At 52.7% G+C, this 21,183-nt stretch overlaps 1 pseudogene; it reads left to right on the forward strand.

Annotated features, from left to right (window-relative positions):
• The window catches only part of LOC147100466 (zinc finger protein 385D-like), a 252,915-nt pseudogene that overhangs the window by 57,800 nt on the left and 173,932 nt on the right, over positions 1-21,183 (forward strand).

Below are 21,183 nucleotides of genomic sequence, written 5' to 3' on the forward strand. Positions count from 1 at the left end.
GGGTGTGTGTGTGGGGGGGGAGGGGTGTGTGGGGGGGGAGGGGTGTGTGTGGGGGGGAGGGGTGTGTGTGGGGGGGAGGGGTGTGTGTGGGGGGGAGGGGTGTGTGTGGGGGGGGAGGGGTGTGTGTGGGGGGTGGGGAGGGGTGTGTGTGGGGGGGGAGGGGTGTGTGTGTGGGGGGGAGGGGTGTGTGTGGGGGGGGAGGGGTGTGTGTGGGGGGGGAGGGGTGTGTGTGGGGGGGGAGGGGTGTGTGTGGGGGGGGAGGGGTGTGTGTGGGGGGGGAGGGTGTGTGTGGGGGGGAGGGGTGTGTGTGGGGGGGAGGGGTGTGTGTGTGGGGGGAGGGTGTGTGTGGGGGGAGGGGTGTGTGTGGGGGGGGAGGGGTGTGTGTGGGGGGGAGGGGTGTGTGTGGGGGGGAGGGGTGTGTGTGGGGGGGGAGGGGTGTGTGTGGGGGGGAGGGGTGTGTGGGGGGGGAGGGGTGTGTGTGGGGGGGGAGGGGTGTGTGTGGGGGGGAGGGTGTGTGTGGGGGGGAGGGGTGTGTGTGGGGGGGAGGGGTGTGTGGGGGGGGAGGGGTGTGTGTGGGGGGGGAGGGGTGTGTGGGGGGGAGGGGTGTGTGTGGGGGGGGGAGGTGTGTGTGGGGGGGAGGTGTGTGTGGGGGGGGAGGTGTGTGTGGGGGGGGAGGTGTGTGTGGGGGGGGAGGTGTGTGTGTGGGGGGGGAGGGGTGTGTGTGGGGGGGGAGGGGTGTGTGTGGCGGGGGAGGGGTGTGTGTGGGGGTGGAGGGGTGTGTGTGGGGGGGAGGGGTGTGTGTGGGGGGGGATGTGTGTGTGGGGGGGGAGGGGTGTGTGGGGGGGGAGGGGTGTGTGGGGGGGGAGGGGTGTGTGTGGGGGGGGAGGGGTGTGTGTGGGGGGGGAGGGGTGTGTGGGGGGAGGGGTGTGTGTGGGGGGGGGGAGGGGTGTGTGTGGGGGGGGGAGGGGTCTGTGGGGGGGGAGGGGTGTGTGTGGGGGGGGAGGGGTGTGGGGGGGGGAGGGGTGTGTGTGGGGGGGGAGGGGTGTGTGGGGGGGGAGGGGTGTGTGTGGGGGGGGAGGGGTGTGTGTGGGGGGGGAGGGGTGTGTGTGGAGGGGGAGGGGTGTGTGTGGAGGGGGAGGGGTGTGTGTGGGGGGGGCAGGTGTGTGTGGGGGGGAGGTGTGTGTGTGGGGGGGGAGGGGTGTGTGGGGGGGGGAGGGGTGTGTGTGGGGGGGAGGTGTGTGTGGGGGGGAGGGGTGTGTGGGGAGGGGTGTGTGTGTGGGGGGGAGGGGTGTGTGGGGGGATGGGGTGTGTGTGGGGGGGAGGGGTGTGTGGGGGGGAGGGGTGTGTGGGGGGGGGAGGGGTGTGTGTGGGGGGGGAGGGGTGTGTGGGGGGGAGGGGTGTGTGTGGGGGGGAGTGGTGTGTGTGGGGGGAGAGGTCTCACCCTATATGAATCCAAGGTTAAATTCCTCCTCTATGCAGACGACCTGGTTCTGCTGTCACCTACTAAAGAGGGGCTACAGCAAAACCTGGACCTGCTGGAGTCGTACTGCCAGACTTGGGCCCTGACAATAAATCCCCAAAAAACCAAAGTCCTTGTGTTCCAGCAAAGATCCAAACATCAGGGACCCAAAATAAATTTCACAGTAGGAACAACCAAAATTGAACAAACCACTAACTACACATACTTGGGCTTAAAAATCAGTTCTACGGGAAACTTCAAACTGGCTGTGAATGAACTGAAAGAGAAAGCAAGAAGGGCTTTCTATGCCATCAAAAAATCAATCCAAATAGAAATCCCAATTAGCATTTGGCTCAAAATTTTCAAATCAGTAATTGAACCAATTGCACTCTATGGCAGTGAGGTATGGGGACCGCTAACTCAACAAGAATTTGCAAAATGGGACAAACACCCAATTGAGATCCTACATGCAGAATTCTGTAAAAGTATCCTCCGGACTCAAAGGAAAACAGTAAACAATGCATGCAGGGCGGAACTAGGCCAATATCCATTAATAATCACTATCCAAAAAAGAGCCACCAAATTTTGGAATCACCTACAAATGAGCAATCCCCAATGCTATCACTACGACGCCCTGAAATGCCAAGAGCTGACCATAAAGAAGAATACCCTCAGTCAACTAGTCCTGGGACTCAGTGAAGTAACTACTAACAATACTAACAATAACCAGCCCCAGGACAGTGACAGGGTAACACAAAGAATTCGACCCAACACAATCGTCGCTAAGCAAAAGGAAAAATATCTGACATATTGGGCAGAAACAACAAAAACCCAAAGCAAATTCAATTGCTACTTGGCCCTAAACAGACAATACAACATAGCTGATTACCTGACCATGGTAAAGGATAACAAACTGAGAAGAACCTTGACAAGGTACAGACTTAGCGAACATAGCCTAGCGATCGAAAAAGGCAGACACAGGCAGACCAGGCTGCCAAGAGAGGACAGGATATGCTCGCACTGCAGTCAGGGAGTGGTGGAGACAGAGATGCACTTCCTCACAGCTTGTGGAAAATATCAGGGCATCAGGGAGAATTTCTACCAAAAATTCTCACAAATATGCCCTGATTTCAGAAATCTGAATGACAACCAAAAACTCCCATTCCTACTGGGAGAGGAGAGAAGCTGTATAACACTGGCTGCACGCTATGTTACAGCTTGCCATGAACAGAGAGCCAACCAGTAAACTAAGAAAAGAATATATATAAACAATGCGAATGTATATTTATACACTCAGGGATATACCTGTTTATACACTGTATGAATAGAACTGCGTTTATGTGGTAAACCATAAATGTATTTTGATGCTTTGGCAACATAAGATGTAACTTATCATGCCAATAAAGCGATTTGAATTGTGAATTGTGAATTGTGTGGGGGGGGAGGGGTGTGTGTGGGGGGGGAGGGGTGTGTGTGGGGGGGGAGGGGTGTGTGGGGGGGGGAGGGGTGTGTGGGGGGGGGAGGGGTGTGTGTGGGGGGAGGGGTGTGTGTGGTGGGGGAGGGGTGTGTGGGGGGGGAGGGGTGTGTGGGGGGGGAGGGGTGTGTGTGGGGGGGAGGGGTGTGTGGGGGATGGGGGAGGGGTGTGTGTGGGGGGGAGGGGTGTGTGGGGGATGGGGGAGGGGTGTGTTTGGGGGGGGAGGGGTGTGTGTGGGGAGGGAGGGGTGTGTGTGGGGGGAGGGGTGTGTGTGTGGGGGAGGGGTGTGTGGGGGATGGGGGAGGGGTGTGTGTGGGGGGGGAGGTGTGTGTGGGGGGGAGGGGTGTGTGTGGGGGGGAGGGGTGTGTGTGGGGGGGAGGTGTGTGTGGGGGGGGAGGTGTGTGTGGGGGGGGAGGGGGTGTGTGGGGGGGAGGGGTGTGTGTGGGGGGGAGGGGTGTGTGTGGGGGGGAGGGGTGTGTGGGGGGGAGGGGTGTGTGTGTGTGGGGGGGAGGGGTGTGTGTGTGTGGGGGGGAGGGGTGTGTGGGGGGGGAGGGGTGTGTGGGGGGGAGGGGTGTGTGTGGGGGGGGAGGGGTGTGTGGGGGGGAGGTGTGTGTGGGGGGGGAGGGGTGTGTGGGGGGGAGGTGTGTGTGGGGGGGAGGGGTGTGTGTGGGGGGGAGGGGTGTGTGTGGGGGGGAGGGGTGTGTGTGGGGGGGGAGGGGTGTGTGTGGGGGGGAGGGGTGTGTGTGGGGGGGGAGGGGTGTGTGTGGGGGGAGGGGTGTGTGGGGGGGGGAGGGGTGTGTGGGGGATGGGGGTTCGCTTTCCAACCAATGAAGTGGAGTCACTGTTGTAATGTGGGGAACAGCAATGTGATGATGACCAGATATTCTGCTCTGTGATGCTGTTTGAGGGATAAATATTGGCCCCAGGACACCGGGGAAAATTCCCGTGCTCTTTTTTGAAATGGTGCCATGGAAACTTTTACGTCTCATTCGAACGACGGCACCTCTGACAGTGCAGCACTCCCTCAGTACTGCACTGGAGTGAGAGCAGAGATTTACGTGCTCAAGCCCCTGGAGTGTAATACGCCCAGAGACAGGGTAATACATGCAGAGACTGTTACATACACCCGTAGACAGTGTGAAACGCAGCCAGAGAGGGTGAAACGCAACACTTGCTATGCTCACCTCATCCTGTCACCGCTCCAGTATCAGTTGCAGATCGTGGGCCTCAGATGGTCTCATAGAATATTGGAATCGGCTTAAAGAGCTTACTGGCCTTCTCCTGTCCCTATGCCATCTGCATGTCTCAAATTGCTTCACAACCAATGAATTACTTTCGAACTGTCGTCACTTTTAATAAAAGCAATCACAACTATAACAGCAAGTTGTATTTATATAGTTCCTTTATTGTAGTAAAAGCTCCTCGGTGCTTCAGAGGAGCGTTAGCATTAAAAACTGACAACGAGCCAAAGAATGAGACTTTAGGACAGGTGAGCAAAAGCTTGGTCAAGAAGGTTGGTTTTAAGGATCAGTTTAAAAGAAAGACTTGCATTTCTATAGCGCCTTTCACAACCTCAGGTCGTCCAAATCGCTTTACAGCAAATGAAGTACTTTTAAAGTGTGCTCACTGTTGTAATGTAGGAAACATGAAATGCCTTAAAGGAGGAGAGAGCAGTGGCGAGGCGGAGAGCTTTAGGGAGGGTATTCAACCTTTTCTTGTAAACCAATCGAGAGACAGCCATCACCTCACTGTGAGAACTCTCGGCGATACTTCTATTTGCTGCAGCTTCTCAGAAGTAACGGTGTTTATTTGTTTTTGTTTGCAGGCAGCATTACCGAATTCAGCACACTGCCAGCAATCCTACAGGCGCGCGCTGCAATGGTGCCGCACATGGTGGATGTCAAGCCAATCCTCTCTTTCCCATTTGATCTTCCTTCTCCCATCAGGCTGTTTCCCAACTTCAACACAGTGAGTAAAGCCTAAAGTTGTAAATGCCCCCGTTGGCAGGGAGCAACTCAATGTTGGGCCATTATCTGGATTTCAGAATGTGGTGGGTGGGGGGTGTGGGGGAGCGGGCGGGCAGGCATTGAATAGAGGAGGAATGGGACAAACCTGAAAAATATGAGCAATTATCAATTAAATATCCATTTCTCGGGGAATGGGAAATGTCACCTCTGGGGCTGGATATAAACCAGTCCAGACAGTGGGAATGAAGGTCTCTCTTCTCTAAAGGCTGAAAGGTTCATACATGGTGAACACATTGCACAGGGAATGGTGCAAATATTGCACAGTTTTGAAATGTTCAATTGGCCCCCAGCCTCAATAGCCTTTTGGGGGAGAACGTTCCAGATTTCCACTGCCCTTTGTGTGAAGAAGTGCTTCCTGACATCACCCCTGAACGGCCTGGCTCTAATTTTAAGATCATGTCTCCTTGTTCAGGACTCCCCCCACCAGAGGAAATAACTTTTCTCTCTCTACCCTATCATCTCCTTTAATCATCTTGAACACCTCCATTAGATCACTCCTTAAACTTCTATACAGCCTAGCCTGTGCAACCTGGCTGCATAATTTAACCCTCTAAGTCCAGATGTCATTCTGGTGAATCTGCGCTGCCCCCCCGCTCCCCCCCCCCCCCAAAGGCCAGTGTATCCTTCCTGAGGTGCGGGGCCCAAAACTGAACACAGTGCTCCAGTGGGGGTCTGACCAGAGCTCTGTACAACTGTAGCTTAACTTCCAGCCCTTTGTATTCCAGCCCCCTCGAGATAAAGGCCAACATTCCATTAGCCTTTTTGATTATTTTTTGGACCTGTCCACTAGCCTTTAGTGATTTGTGTACTTGGACCCGTAAATCTCTCTGCTCCTCCATAGTTTCTATCTTCTCACCATTCCCAGCCTCCTCCACCCTCACCTTCAACAATAAACGTGCAGAGCTCTGGACTTCTCTGTCAATAAGATTGAAATAATCTGTTTAGCTGTCTCTTCCCTCCTTTCCCCTGCACCACCGGGCCAAACTTTCTCTAAGGATCCCCCCGGCCCTAGGCCTGATCTTGCTTCATTCTCTAGTTTCTCTTTTATCTCCCCTCATGCCCTCTCCAAGTTCATCTTGTCCATGCGACCCACCTCCTACTCCCTTGACCCTATTCCCACTAAACCACTGACCACACAACTTCCTTTTCTGGCCCCCATGTTAGCTGATATTAACGGTTCTCTCTCCTCAAGTACTGTCCCCTTCCCCTTCAAATCTGCCGTCATCACTCCTTTCCTTGCAAACTACTGCCCCATCGCCAACCTCCCTTTCCTCTCCAAAGTCCTTTAACATGTTGTCACCTCCCAAGTCCATGCCCATCTTTCTGGAACTCCATGTTTGAATTCTTCCAATCAGGTTTCCGCCCCTGCTACAGTACCAAAACGGCTCTCATCAAAGTCACAAATGATATCCTTTGTGACTGTGACAAAGGTAAACTATCCCTCCTCGTCCCTCTCAACTTATCTGTAGCCTTTGACAGTTGACCACTCCATCCTTCTCCAACGCCTCTCCACCGTCATCCAGCTGGGTGGGGCTGCACTCGCCTGGTTCCATTCTTATCTATCCAGTCGTAGCCAGAGAATCACCTGCAATGGCTTCTCTTCCCACTCCCGCTGGTGTTCCCCTGGTGTCCCCCAAGGATTTATCCTTGGCCCCCTCCTATTTCTCATCTACATGTTGCCCTGTGGCGACATCATCTGAAAACACAGCATCTGTTTCCACATGTACGCTGACAACACCCAGCTGTACCTCACCCAGCTCGACCCCTCCACGGTCTTTACATTGTCAGACTGCTTGTCCGACATCCAGTTCTGGATGAGCAGAAATTTCCTCCAACTAAATATTTGGAAGACCGAAGCCACTGTCTTCGGTCCCCGCCACAAACTCCGTTCTCTCGCCACCGACTCCATCCCTCTCCCTGGTAACTGTCTGAGGCTAAACCAGACTGTTTGCAATCTTGGTGTTGTATTTGACCCTGAGATGAGCTTCCAACCACCATCACTAAGACTGCCTACTTCTACCTCTGTAACATCGCCCGTCTCCGCCCCTGCCTCAGCTCATCTGCTGCTGAAACCCTCATCCATGCCTTTGTTACCTCTAGACTTGACTATTCCAACGCTCTCCTGGCCAGCCTCCCATTTTCCACCCTCCATAAACTTGAGCTCATCCAAAACTTGGCTGCCCCGTGTCCTAACTCACACCCAGTCCCGTTCACCCATCACCCCCTGTGCTCACTGCCCCGTGTCCTAACTCACACCCAGTCCCGTTCACCCATCACCCCCTGTGCTCACTGCCCCGTGTCCTAACTCACACCGAGTCCCGTTCACCCATCACTCCCTGTGCTCACTGCCCCGTGTCCTAACTCACACCCAGTCCCGTTCACCCATCACCCCCTGTGCTCACTGCCCCGTGTCCTAACTCACACCCAGTCCCGTTCACCCATCACCCCCTGTGCTCACTGCCCCGTGTCCTAACTCACACCCAGTCCCGTTCACCCATCACCCCCTGTGCTCACTGCCCCGTGTCCTAACTCACACCGAGTCCCGTTCACCCATCACTCCCTGTGCTCACTGCCCCGTGTCCTAACTCACACCCAGTCCCGTTCACCCATCACCCCCTGTGCTCACTGCCCCGTGTCCTAACTCACACCCAGTCCCGTTCACCCATCACCCCCTGTGCTCACTGCCCCGTGTCCTAACTCACACCAAGTCCCGTTCACCCTGTGCTCGCTAACCTACATTGGCTCCCGGTTAAGCAATGCCTCATCCTTGTTTTCAAATCCTTCCATGGCCTGGCCCCTCCCTATCTCTGTAACCTCCTCCAGCCTCACAACCCCCCCCGAGATATCTGCCCTCCTCCAATTTTGGCCTCTTGCGCATCCCTGATTTTAATCGCTGCACCATTGGTGGCCGTGCCTTCAGCTGCCAAGGCCCTAAGCTCTGGAATTCCCTCCCTAAACCTCTCTACCTCTCTTTCCTCCTGTAAGACATTCCTGAAAACCTACCTCCATGACCAATCTGCCCTAATATCCCCTTACGTGGCTCTCTGTCAAATTGTGTTTGATAATGCTCCTGTGAAGCACCTTGGGACATTTTACTATGTTAATGGTGCTATATAAATGCAAGTTGTTGCTGTTGCTTAGAAAATATTCTGATCTGTCTCTCTTAGGTCCAAAGTGGATGACCTCACACTTCCCATGTTGAACTCTATCTGCCACAGTTTTGCCCACTCACTCAATCTAGCAATGTCCCTTTGCAACTTTCTGTTCCCATCTACACTCCTTACTGTGCCACCTAACTTAGTATCATCGACAAACATGGATATTTGGCTCTCGATTCCTTCATCTAAGTCATTTATAAATATGGTGCAAAGCTGAGGCTCCAGTACTGCCCCCTGGGGGACACCACCAGCCAGATCCTGCTCACTCATTCTGTCCCTAATTACAGATTCTCGTAACTTCCCCACAACTGAGGTCCGACTAATAGGCCTATCATTTCCTAGTTTATCTCTCTGACCCTTCTTAAATAATGGAGTGACATTGGCAATTTTCCAATCCAAGGAAACAATTCCTGAATCAAGAGAGTTTTGGAAGATCATAACTTAAAACATCTACAATTTCCTCACCTCCTACATTTAATATCCTGAGGTGGAAACCGTCGGGTCCCGGAGATTTGTCTGTCTTTAGGCTCATTATTTTCCCCATTTCCATTTTCTAACTTATATTAAATCTAGTTAGTTCCTCCCCTTGATTTATTTTTATTTTTCCTCATAATTCTGGTACATAAGAACATAAGAACTTTATCCTCATCCTCTACCGTGAAGACCGGTACAAAGTAAGTAATTAGCAAGCTTGCCATTTCCTGATTTCCAATTACAATATCACCTGCGTCTGTCATTAAGGGGCCCACATTACTCTTAACCACGCTCTTTCCCTTAATATACTTGTAAAAACCTTTATTGTTGTCCCTGATATCCCTCGCAAGCTTTTCTCTCACATTCCCTTTATGCGGCTCTTACCACTTTCTTTGTATCCATTCGCTGTTCTTTATATATCCCCCAGTCCGCGGGATCTCTACTGCTCTTTGCCTGTGTATAAGCCCCTTCTTCTAGTTTTATACTATCTCCCACTTCTGTTATTGACCAGGATTGTTTAATTACACAGTAGAGCTCTTGCCCTTTAGAGGTATGTACAGGTCTGATATTCTACCAAATACTTCTTTGAACACCTCCCACTGTTCATCGGTAGTTTTATCTGTTAACAGGTCTGCCCAGTCTATTGTGGTCAATTCCTGCCTCATCCCTCCACAGTCAGCCTCACCTGAATTTAAAACCATGGTTCGTGACTCCCCCTCCCCCTCCCCCTCTCAAACCTAATATCGAATCCCATCACGTTATGGTCACTGTGAGCTCGGTGTTCCCTCAGCGTTAGATTGTTGACTAATTCAGGCTCATTACTCATCACTAAACCTAAGATGGCTGTTCTCTTGTTGGTTCAAGAACATATTGTTCCAGAAAGCTGTGGCACTTCTTTTATTCCTTCCTGGGATGTGGGTGTCGCTGGCAAGGCCAGCATTTATTGCCCATCCCGAATTGTCCTCGAAGGTGGTGGTGAGCCACCTTCTTGAACCGCTGCAGTCTGTGTGGTGAAGGTACTCCCACAGTGCTGTTAGGGAGGGAGTTCCAGGATTTTGACCCAGCCATTGATGAAGGAATGGTGATATATTTCCAAGTCAGGATGGTGTGTGACTTGGAGGGGAACTTGGAGCTGGTGGTGTTCCCATGCGCCTGCTGTCTTTGTCCTTCTAGGTGGAAGAGGTCGCAGGTTTGGGAGGTGCTGCCGAAGAAGCCTTGGCGAGTTGCTGCAGTGCATCTTGTAGATGGTACACATGTTACGCCATGGTGGAGGGAGTGAATGTTTAAGGTGGTGGATGGGGTGCCAATCAAGTGGGTTGCTTTGTCCTGGATGGTGTCGAGCTTCTTGAGTATTGTTGGAGCTGCACTCATCCAGGCAAGTGGAGAGTATTCCATCACTCTCCTGACTTGTGCCTTGTAGATGGTGGGAAGGCTTTGGGGAGTCAGGAGGTGAGATACTCACTGCAGAATGCCCTGCCTTTGACCTGCTCTTGTAGCCACAGTATTTATGTGGCTGGTCCAGTTAAGTTTCTGGTCAATGGGGACCCCCAGGATGTTGATGGTGGGAGATTTGGCAATGGTAATGCTGTTGAATGTCAAGGGGAGGTGGTTAGACACTCACTTGTTGGAGAGTCATTGCCTGGCACTTGTGTGGCACGAATATTACTTGCCACTTATCAGCCCAAGCCTAAATGCCTTGTTGCATGCGGGCATGGACTGCTTCATTATCTGAGAAGTTGCAAATGGAACTGAACACTGTGCAGACATCAGCGAAAATCCCCACTTCTGACCTCATGATGGAGGGAAGGTCATTGATGAAGCAGCTGAAGATGGTTGGGCGTAGCAGACTGCCCTGAGGAACTCCTGCAGCGATGTTCTGGGGCTGAGATGATTGACCTCCAACAACTGCGACCATCTTCCTTTGTGCTAGGTATGATTCCAGCCAGTGGAGAGTTTTCCCCTGATCCCCATTGACTTCAGTTTTACTAGGGTTTCTTGATGCCACACTCGATCAAATGCTGCCTTGATGTCAAGGGCAATCACTCTCACCTCACCTCTGGAACTCAGCTCCTTTGTCCATGTTTGGACCAAGGCTGTAATGAGGTCTGGAACCGAGTGGTCCTGGCAGAATCCAAACTGTGCATCAGTGAGCAGGTTATTGGTGAGTAGGTGTTGCTTGATAGCACTGTCAGTGACACCTTCCATCACCTTGCTGATGATTGAGAGTAGACTGATAGGGCGGTAATTGGCCAGATTCAATTTGTTCTGCTTTTTGTGGACAGGACATACCTGGGCAGTTTTCCACATTGTCAGATGTGACGTGATGCCTGTGTTGTAGCTGTACTGGAACAGCTTGGCTAGAGGCGTGGCTAGCTCTGGAGCACAAGTCTTCAGCATGATAGGCGGGATATTGTTGGGGCCCACAGCCTTTGCTGTATCCAGTGGGCTCAGCCGTTTCTTGATATCACGTGGAGTGAATCGAATTGGCTGAAGGCTGGCTTCTGTGATGGTGGGAACCTCTGGAGGAGGCCAATATGGATCATCCACTCGGCACTTCTGGCTGAAGGTGGTTGCAAATGCTTCAGCCTTGTCTTTTGCACTCATGTACTGGGCTCCACCATCATTGAGGATGGGGATACTCATGGAGCCTCCTCCTCCTGTTAGTTGTTTAATTGACCACTGTGGCAAAGCCACTAAGACTCTCACAGTGATTTGTATAATTGCCTTTAATCATGTTTATTACTTTTCAATGTTAGCTCTGGTTAAACAGAGCTAGATCGACAAAATCGCGATCTGACGCGATGATGTCATCACGTGGGTCATGTGACGTCCCCAACAGCGGGAAACGTGATGACATCATGACGTCAGAGGTAGAGGGTGTGGCCAGCCAGTCCTTGTGTGCAGATATAAAGAAAAAACCTGTTTAGAGCTTCTCCTGCATTTTCTTGTTTTGTAAAGTTTTAATACATTAAACTCAGTTTGTTAACTTCCAGTGAGTTTATAGATTCTTTGCTAGGAGTGCAGAGACTCCTACGTTGGTGACCCCGAATCCTCGCGATCGTTTTTCGCGGTGAACGCAGAGAACGGGCCAGTAATGGAGGCCAATGCAGTGGCCTTGAAGCTCCCCCAATTCTGGGAACAACAGGCAGCCTCTTGGTTTGTGCAAGCCGAGGCGCAATTTGAGCTCCGCAACATCGTACAGGACCAGACCAGATATCTCCACGTGGTCTCCGCCCTCGAGAGCGCGACGGCGTCGAGAATCATCAGCCTTCTGGAGAGCCCCCCGAATGCTGACAAGTATGTCGCCATCAAGACACGATTGCTGCAGGTATTTGGTCTTACCAAAGCGGAGCGCGCTCGCCGTTTACTGACGCTACCAGGGTTAGGTGACTCCAAACCCTCGGAGCTTATGAATCACATGCTGACTCTCCTGGGGTCCGAGCCCCAGTGCTTTCTGTTTCGCGAACTGTTCCTTACTCAACTCCCCGAGCAAGTCCAGGCGGCCCTCGCCCGAGCAGAAACCGCAGACTGCGTCGCGCTCGCCGAAGAGGCGGATAAGATTTACGTGGTCCGGCAACAGTACTGCGCCCTCGCGCAACGCCCCGCCACGAGGAGCCCGGCCCCGGCTCCGACCACCGTGCCTCCGATGACCGGTTACTGCTACTACCACGCTCGTTTCGGACCGAAGGCCCGCTGCTGCCACCCACCGTGCAGTTTCGTTACCAGACCGTCGAATAGACTGCCACGAGTCAAGCACGCCGGTCCTGGTACTTCCCCCGCAGCCATGATGGCGATCGGCGCTTCCGGGAATCTCACCTACTTAACCGACTCCATCTCGGGCTGTCGTTTTCTATGCGACACGGGGGCACAATGCAGCATACTTCCCGCCTCAGTCATCGACCTTTGCTCCGGCGGACGGGGTCCCCCTATGCAAGCGGCCAATGGGGGTTCGATCCGCACTTGCGGAACGCGGCTCGATGGACAGTTTTTCACCTGGAATTTCGTCACCGCTCAAATCTCGCAGGCCCTGTTGGGTGCTGATTTTTTGGGCGCCAACGGCCTGTTGGTGGACGTCAAAAATTGAAACCTTGTTCGCGCCACCACACTCGACGATATTTCAGGGGCGCGCAGCACGTCTGTGTCACACACAATTTCATGTGCGCAGCCACAGCCCGACGATTTTGCCCGTCTCCTCGGAGTTCCCCGAGCTGACGAAGCCCACCTTTTCAGCTCCGACCGTCAAGCATAGGGTGGAGCACCATATTTCGACTACCGGCTCTCCCGTTTACGCCAGGGCGCGACGTTTAGAGCCCAGCAAGCTAGCGGCAGCGAAGGCGGATTTCGCCATGATGGAGCAAATGGGGATCATCTGTCGGTCCAGTAGCCCCTGGTCCTCCCCGCTCCACATCGTCCCCAAGCCCGGCGGGGGATGGCGGCCCTGTGGTGATTATCGCCGCCTCAATGAGATAACGACGCCCGACCGCTACCCCATTCCCCATATACAGGACTTCTCAGCCCATTTGGCGGGGACGTCCATCTTCTCGAAAATCGACCTCGTCCGTGGTTACCACCAGGTGCCAGTGCACCCTCAGGATGTCGAAAAGACAGCGGTAATTACCCCCTTTGGACTTTTTGAATTCCTACGAATGCCCTTTGGACTTAAGAACGCGGCGCAGGTGTTTCAGCGTCTCATGGATTCAGTCCTGCGGGACCTTGACTTTTTATTTGTTTATTTGGATGATATTCTGATTGCCAGCACCTCCAAGGAGGAACACCTCGAGCACCTTCGGGTCCTTTTCCGACGGCTTCAGCAGCACGGCCTCATCGTTAACCCGGACAAATGCCATTTCGGCCTAGCGCGACTTCATTTCCTGGGTCACCGCATAACCCCCACTGGGGCAATGCCACTTCGAGTCAAGGTGGAGGCAATCGCGGCGTTCCCGAAACCGAAATCCATGAAAGCCTTACAGGAGTTCCTGGGGATGGTGAACTTCTATCATCGTTTCATCCCCAGGGCAGCACAGCTCATGTGTCTGCTCTACGAGGCCCTCAGAGGCACGACGGGAAAGGAGCCCGTGGTATGGTCGCAAGACATGGATCACGCCTTCGAGGAGACGAAAGCTACGCTCGCCAATGCGACCATGTTAGCACACCCCCTGCCGGAAGCCACCATCGCCCTCACGATGGACGCATCAGACTACGCGGTGGGGGCCATCCAGGAGCAGTGGGTCGACGGAGTGTGGCAACCTCTGGCATTTTTTAGCCGCCAGCTACAACGGCACGAGCGCCGGTACAGTACTTTCGATCGAGAGCTGTTGGCTTTGTTTTTGGCCATCCGCCATTTTCGTTTCCTCCTCGAAGGACGACATTTCATCGCGTTTGTGGACCACAAGCCATTGATGTTTGCAATGGCCAAGTCTGCGGAACCATGGTCGGCACGGCAGCTAACATACATATCGGCGTTCACCACCGACATCCGGCATGTGGCCGGTAAGGACAACGTTGTCGCCGATTGCCTCTCCCGTGCCGCCGTCCAGACCGTCCAATTGGGCATTGACTACACACAGATGGCGGTTGACCAAGCGGCCGACCCGGAGGCCCAAGGTTTTCGTTCGGTTCCAACCAGCCTCCAGCCGAGGGATGTGCCGTTCCATTCCGCAGGTACTACTCTGCTCTGCGATGTTTCGCTGGGTGCACCCCGTCCGATCGTTCCGTCTAAATGGCGCCGAGCGGTTTTTGACGCCATACACGGCCTATCGCATCCTGGAGTGCGGGCATCGCAAAAGCTGCTGGTCTCCAAATTCGTATGGAGGGGAATACGCAAAGACGTCAGACTGGGCGAACACTTGTGTTGTTTGCCAACGGGCCAAGGTGCAGCGGCATGTCAGGGCCCCGCTTGTCACCTTTGAGGTTCCGGAGCGGCGATTTGATCACATTCACATCGACTTAGTGGGCCCGCTTCCACCTTCCCGGGGCTTTACGTACCTTTTGACGGTGGTGGATCACACCACGAGGTGGCCGGTGGCAGTCCCCATGACATCCACCGCCTGTGCGGATGTTGCTCGAGCTTTCGTTTCATCATGGGTAGCCCGTTTTGGTGTCCCTGCGGATATTTTGTCGGATCGGGGGCTGCAATTTTCGTCCGAACTGTGGAATGAAGTGATTTCCGTGTTGGGCGTTAAGCTCCACCGCACTATGGCCTATCACCCGCAAGCGAACGGCTTGTGCGAGTGGTTCAACCGTTCCTTGAAGGCGTCGCTCAGGGCCAGCCTGCTGGATGCATCCTGGGTCGACAAACTGCCGTGGGTGATGTTAGGGCTCCGCACGGCGCCGAAGGAAGATCTCCAGTCGGCGGCGGCGGAGATGGTTTACGGGCAACCGCTTCGAGTCCCAGGTGAATTCCTGCCGTCCCCTACGCGACCATGGTCCGCAGCCAGGCAAAGAGAGACCCACCGGGATGCGGCCCGCTGTTTCCGCCCAGTTCCGACCTCACAGCACGGTTTGCCTTCGTCCAACGTCCCGGGGGAGTTGTCGAAAGCCAAGTTCGTGTTTGTGCACCAAGACGGCCATCGTACCCCGCTCGCAGCTCCTTATGCCGGGCCTTTCAAGGTTTTGCAGGCAGGGGACAAGAGTTTCGTGATTGACGTCGGGGGCAAGCCGGATCAGATCTCTGTCAATCGCCTCAAGCCTGCGCACCTGGACCTCGAACGACCGATCGAGCTGGTGTAGCCGCCGCGGCCGGCCACCGGCCGCCGCCACACCTGACAGCGCCGTGTTACCTACCAGCTCGCCACCCGCTCACCGTTTTCCCCTCCGGGAATTTAGGAGTCGGTCCAACAGACTTGTCCGACCTCCTCAGCGGTTGACTCTTTCCGTTAAAGACAATTCTGGGGGGGCGTATGTGGCAAAGCCACTAAGACTCTCAGTGATTTGTATAATTGCCTTTAATCATGTTTATTACCTTTCAATGTTAGCTCTGGTTAAACAGAGCTAGATCGACAAAATCGCGATGTGACGCGATGATGTCATCACGTGGGTCATGTGACGTCCCCAACGGCGGGAAACGTCATGACGTCAGAGGTAGAGGGCGTGGTGAGCCAGTCCTTGTGTGGAGATATAGAGTAAAGACCTGTTTAGAGCTTCTCCTGCATTTTATTGTTTTGTAAAGTTTTAATACATTAAACTCAGTTTGTTAACTTCCAGTGAGTTTATAGATTCTTTGCTAGGAGTGCAGAGACTCCTACACCACCACCATTCACGACTGGATGTGGCAGGACTGCAGAGCTTTGATCTGATCCATTGATTGTGGGATCGCTTAGCCCTGTCTATAGCATGCTGCTTCCACTGTTTAGCATGTATGTAGTCCTGTTTTGCAGCTTCCCCAGGTTGGCACCAGGTACGCCTGGTGCTGCTCCCGGCATGCTCTTCTGCACTCCTCATTGAACCAGGGTTGGTCCCCTGGCTTGATGGTAATGGTAGAGTGATGGTTATGCCGGGCCATGAGGTTACAGATCGTGGTGGAATACAATTCTGCTGCTGCTGATGGCCCACAGCACCTCATGGATGCCCAGTTTTGAGCTGCTAGATCGGTTCTGAATCTATCCCATTTAGCCCGGTGGTAGTGGCACACATCACGATGGAGGGTGTCCTCAGTGTGAAGACGGGACATTGTCTCCACAAGGACTGTGCAGTGGTCATTGCTACCAATACTTTCATGGACAGATGCATCTGCGACAGGTAGATTGGCGAGGATGAGGTCAAGTAGGGTTTTCCATTGTGTTGGTTTTCTCATCGCCTGCCACAGGCTGAGTGTGGCCATTATGTCCTTCAGGACTTGGCCAGCTCAGTCTGTAGTGATGCAACCGAGCCACTCATGGTGACTGTGACACTATTATACATTTATCTTCTTTACAGTTGAGCCCACTACTGTTGCGATGATTGTGTTACGACACTATTGGGAGCATGGTGTTGTGATACTGTGGATGGTGCTTTAGTTGTGACACTATGGTTGTGTATTTTTGCTCCGTACAGATGGATGCGGTGCGCAGGGCAGTCGTCAGTCACACGTTCAGGGTCCCTCTACCTCCAAACAAGAGGCACATCAACTCCTGCAACATCTGTCAGCTGCGTTTCAACTCCCAGGTCAGTTGTGAACCTTCCAATCGCCTTTGATCCTGGCAGCAATCGCCATAACACCTCTGCTGTCTTACGGGCAGAAAATAAACCCAAATGTCATAAATTTGTCTGCTGCACGCAGCATTTTTGAATATCCAATTAAAAGGGTCTTGCCCTGTCCCCCTCTCTCCGGTCCTGTCCCTCTCTCTCCGCTCCTGTGTAGGGGGGTGGTGTATGGGTCAGCTTTGCCTTTGACTTATGAGCGGTTCGAATCGCTCCCACTTCCTTGGTTCTAGACCTTGGACTTATTTGGGGGGTGTAATGAAATTGCAGCAGACAACTGAATTTTGGTGAAAGAACTTTGATCTTTATTTGAGAAAGAAAATATACAACACAATAATCTTAACACTCTAAATTGGGGGAACACTTAGGAATATATGAGGGAAAATAACAACAGACAGAATACTTCACCCCTCCCAATCCCACTTCACTAGCTAAGTTGGGCTCCAGAGGACCAGGGATAATGCTCACCAAAATGACTTTTGACAGTTGTAGAGGTTTGCGATTTCGGGGTTCTCTAGATGTGGCAGTTGGGGTCTGCCATACCCCGGATGCGGTAGAGGACTTCACCTGCGTAGCTGGTCAGTCTTCGCGAGTCCACTGATGCGGTAGGGTGCGTATTGGATCTATCAGGTGAGTACCTAATTTCCTTTGGTTAGAAATAGGGCCTAGAGTCTTTTGGATAAAATCTTACCCAGGGGTAAGTCAGGATAGATTGTAGAGTGGAAAACTTGCGGATCTTCGGTTTCTTCCAAGTTGGCTTCTTGTTGGTCGCGGTGGCCCAATATTACCCGGTTGCTGGTAATATTTTTGGTTGTTTGTTTCGAGGGGCCCTGGTCTGCCGCGATGGTGTTACTTCTTCAAGAGGGAGAAGTGCTTCGAGATGGACTTCTTGATCCCGATGTTGGTGGGTCTCTTCTGGGTCGATGACTCCTCCGAACTCGAACCGTTGACTCGAACTGCTTGAACTTCATCTCTTGAATTCCTCTTGCTCGTGAGAAACAGGCCTTCAATTATACGGATCGAGGCCTGCTAATCTGCGCGCCAAATCAGTGCTAGCTTATTGTTAGTTTTGGTGGGCTCGTTAATTTTGATTGGTGTGAATTGTTTAATTGGTTTCGGGATGGTCCCATCGATTGTTTAACCTCTTGTTTAATTGCAGTAAAGTTGTCTTTTCCTGTGGGGGCCAAGGTTCTTTTGCTGGTTGGTGGCATGTTTTGCATTATGCAAGGTTTGGATGGTTCTGTAATTTTGACGGGAACTGCTTTTCCATTGGTCTATTGTCATTATGTAAAATGACTGAGTCTAGATAGTCTCCCGACAGCTCGGTTAATGCCAATACCCAAAACTGTCCGTTTACAGAGGCCAATCCCAATTCCTTTGGTGCAGCCCTTTTTCCCTTCCACAGGCTCGAACATGCTTTTAAAAATAAAACCAAAATCCTGGGGTGTTTGATTTTAAATCTCCCTTAGGCCCAATATTCTTATACCGTTCTGACATGGTTTATTAATAGTCCAAAAATCCCTTCTTTAGGGTAATCTAATTGGTTTTGGGGGATCTGCTGAATTTTGCGAACCTTACACCTGTCTCTCTCTCTCTCTCTCTACACCTGTCTCTCTCTCTCTCTCTCTCTCTCCGCTCCTGTCTCTCTCTCTCTGCTCCTGTCTCTCTCTCTCCGCTTCTGTCTCTCTCCCTCCGCCCCCCCGGCCCTCTCCCGCCGCCCCCCCGGCCCTCTCCCGCCGGCCCCGTCTAAGGACCTCAAAGGTAGTAATCTCAGTATTGCTACCAGTGCCACGTGCTAGTCAGAGTAGAAATAGAAGGATATTTCAGATGAATACGTGGCTAGAGGAATGGTGCCAGGGGGAGGGATTCAAGTTCCTGGGACATTGGAACCAGTTCTGGGGAAGGTGGGACCAGTTCAAACCGAACGGTTTGCACCTGGGCAGGGCTGGAACCGATGTCCTAGGGGGTGTGTTTGCTAGTGCTCTGGGGGAGGGTTTAAACTAAGATGGCAGGGGGTTGGGAACCTGAGCAGGGGGACAGAGGAAATGGAAACAAGGATAAAAGCAAAAGAAATGAAGGCGAAAAACAAAAGTGGCAGTCAGAGAAATCAACGGTTTAAATCAAACATCGCGCTGCAGCAGGCCCCTCCCCTTTAAGAAGGGGAGGAAGGCCTGCAGTACCGCAGCGCGCCATGCCGCAGCATGTGGCGCTGTGGCACGTTGCGCTGTGAACTTCAGTTACAGCGCCCCAAGACGGATGCAGGGCTCCTCGAGTAGCGCTCTGGGGTGCTCAAACTGAATTTCTGGCGGGTGCTCGCGGCTCCTTCCGGGGCGGTACTTCCGGTGCCCTGGTGAGACTGGCACCACAAACGGGGCGCCACCGAATTTCTAGGCCCTTGTGTCTTAATGCGAGGAGCATTTGTAATAAGGTGGCTGAATTGGCTGCGCAAATAGAGGTAAACGAATATGATTTGGTTGGGATTATGGAAACGTGGCTCAAGGATGGCCAAGGCTGGGAACTCAACATCCAGGGGTATTCGATATTCAGGAAAGATAGGCAAAAAGGAAAGGGAGGTGGGGTAGCATTACTGGTTAAAGAAAGGATTAACACAATTGTAAGGAAGGATATTAGCTCTGATGATGTGGAATCTGTATGGGTAGAGTTGAGAAATACCAAGGGGCAGAAAACGTTAGTGGGAGTGGTATATAGAGTCATAGGGCTAGATTTTCAGTCGCTTGCGCCAGCAGTTAGCGCCTTAAGAGAAGTGATTTCCGGGCGCTATGCGTGTAGCGCCCGGGCGCAGCGCAGTTTGCGCCCCGCCCCAAATTAAGTTGCCCGTTAGCGCCGGCGCAAAGTTTAGCGCCCGCCCGGATGCGCGCGCAGAAAATGATGTCACATCCTCGTGCAACGCCCTTTGGCCGCCCCGATTGCAAACTTCAGTCGGACCGCCCCATTGTGCGGCTGGCGTCCAGAGCGTTTGTAAAATGGAACGCAACACACCCTGGGGAGCGCAAATTAAAGGGCACTCCTCCTGCACTATAAACGGCAGTCTGCATGTGTTGTGTGGAAGGATCCAGTGTGTTGTTGTGAACGGTGTATTTTCCTCCTCCTCCTCCTCCTCCTCCTCCTCCTCCTCCTCCTCCTCTTCATCATCATCATCATGTTTCCCCCCCCCCACCACCCCCCCCCCCGAAACTCTGCCTTTGAAAAAAACACATGCACCCTTCCCCTTTAAGAGCTCACTGGCACCAGAGTGTCTGCCGTGCGCTGCGCCCGAGCTCGGGTGTTGCGCTCTGCACCGCCAGCTTAGCGCCTAAAGATAGTAGTGGAACGCCTCTTTTAGCGCTCCACCAACCTCTTAGGGCGAAGCCACTGAATTTCCGGCAACGGGGCGCTACTTTGGGGCGGGCGCTAACTTCGGGCGGGCGCTAAGGTTACCGCCCCAAAACTGTCTATACTGAAAATCTAGCCCATAGAGTTATACAGCACAGAAAGAGGCTCATCGCGTCTGCGCCGGCCATCAAGCCCTGTCTAATCTAATCCCATTTTCCAGCATTTGGTCCGTAGCCTTGTATGCAATGGCATTTCAAGTGCTCATCCAAATGCTTCTTGAATGTTGTGAGGGTTCCTGCCTCTACCACCCTTTCAGGCAGTGAGTTCCAGATTCCAACCACCCTCTGGGTGAAAAAGTTCTTCCTCAAATCCCCTCTAAACCTCCTGCCCCTTATCTTGAATCTATGCCCCCTTGTTATTGACCCCTCTACTAAGGGAAAAAGTTCCTTTCTATCTACCCTATCTATGCCCCTCATAATTTTGTACACCTCAATCAGGTCCCCCCTCAGCCTTCTCTGCTCCAAGGAAAACAAGCCCAGCCTGTCCAGTCTCTCTTCATAGCTGAAGCGCTCCAGCCCAGGTTGTGAGGGTGCCAGTCAGTTCCTTTTTGTAACCTCTAGATGGCACCTTCACTTGTTTTGTTCCTTTGTTAATTGTCCTAGTTTTTGGTGTTAATTGTTTCTAACCCTGTTAGTCTTAAACAGCCGGTTAGCTGTTTATGGGTGGCACCTGGTTTTCTTGGTATATAAGTTCTGTTGTTGTTTCACTCAGGGCTCAGTCCTCACTAGGGTGAACCAGGGAGTTAGTCTTGACAATGTTCCTTGCCTTGACTAGGTTCTCTGTGTGACTAGCCTTTCCTCTATGGCAGCTTGCCTTCACAAGCTGGCTGCCATAGTTCTCTTGAGCTATGTATCTAAGTCTGTGTTCTAGTTCTCTTGAGCTATGTATCTAAGTCTGTGTTCTAGTTCTCTCGAGTTATGTATCTAAGTTTGTGTTCTAGTTCTCTCGAGTTATGTATCTAAGTCTGTGTTCTTGTTTCTGGATTTAAGATGTATTTAAGTCTTGTTCTGTTGAGCTGCT

Source organism: Somniosus microcephalus, chromosome 26 (genome assembly GCF_052327205.1).
Source record: "Somniosus microcephalus isolate GS21.2 chromosome 26, FLI_Smic_1.0, whole genome shotgun sequence".
NCBI lineage: Eukaryota > Metazoa > Chordata > Chondrichthyes > Squaliformes > Somniosidae > Somniosus > Somniosus microcephalus.